Source organism: Suncus etruscus, chromosome 1, assembly GCF_024139225.1.
Source record: "Suncus etruscus isolate mSunEtr1 chromosome 1, mSunEtr1.pri.cur, whole genome shotgun sequence".
NCBI classification, from domain to species: domain Eukaryota; kingdom Metazoa; phylum Chordata; class Mammalia; order Eulipotyphla; family Soricidae; genus Suncus; species Suncus etruscus.
In genome coordinates this window covers 31,409,459-31,410,081 of record NC_064848.1, presented here as the reverse complement: position 1 = coordinate 31,410,081, position 623 = coordinate 31,409,459, and positions in this window count along the sequence as shown.

Genomic DNA, 623 nt, shown 5'->3' with positions numbered 1-623 from the left:
AAAAAAAATATACTCAGATTTCTCTGTAATGCCATGCACAAAGGCCAAATCAAAGTATTAAAGTCAGGCACAGCTCTCATGCTTTCCCACCAAGTCAAAAATGAATGTTTCCTTTTTCAGACAAGCCTACATTGGGTCAGTTCAGGTAGGTCTCGGTGACAGGCCAGTCTCAACAGAAATACTGCTCTAGGGGAGGAAGAGGATGGGGTGGGGTGAAGTGGGCATGGAGGACTGGTGTGGGTTGCTGCAGTGTGATGTGACAGTAGAAAGGAGCCCCTTCTTCCTCACAGGTGGCCCTCATGACCCTTTCCTGACTGTTGGAATGCAAATCTAAATGCTCAATAGCTGGATGAGGTGGTGAGTTCTCACAGTGGCGGCGGCCACTCTGGGATAAGAGCTGAGGGTGAGATAGCAGCCTGGGTCTCTCTCCGGCAATCTGGGCCCATCTGGGCCTGAATCTGCCAGGCTCTTCTCGGTTCTGGAACTTGCTTGCGTATCAAAGGCTTTTCCGGACAAGCCTCACTTATCAGCTGGTCACCTGAGTTTGGAGAGCACAGAGGCAGAACCCTCTATTTCGTCTGTGCTGGCTCTGCTTGGCCCAGTGTCTCTCTCCTTGTTCTGAC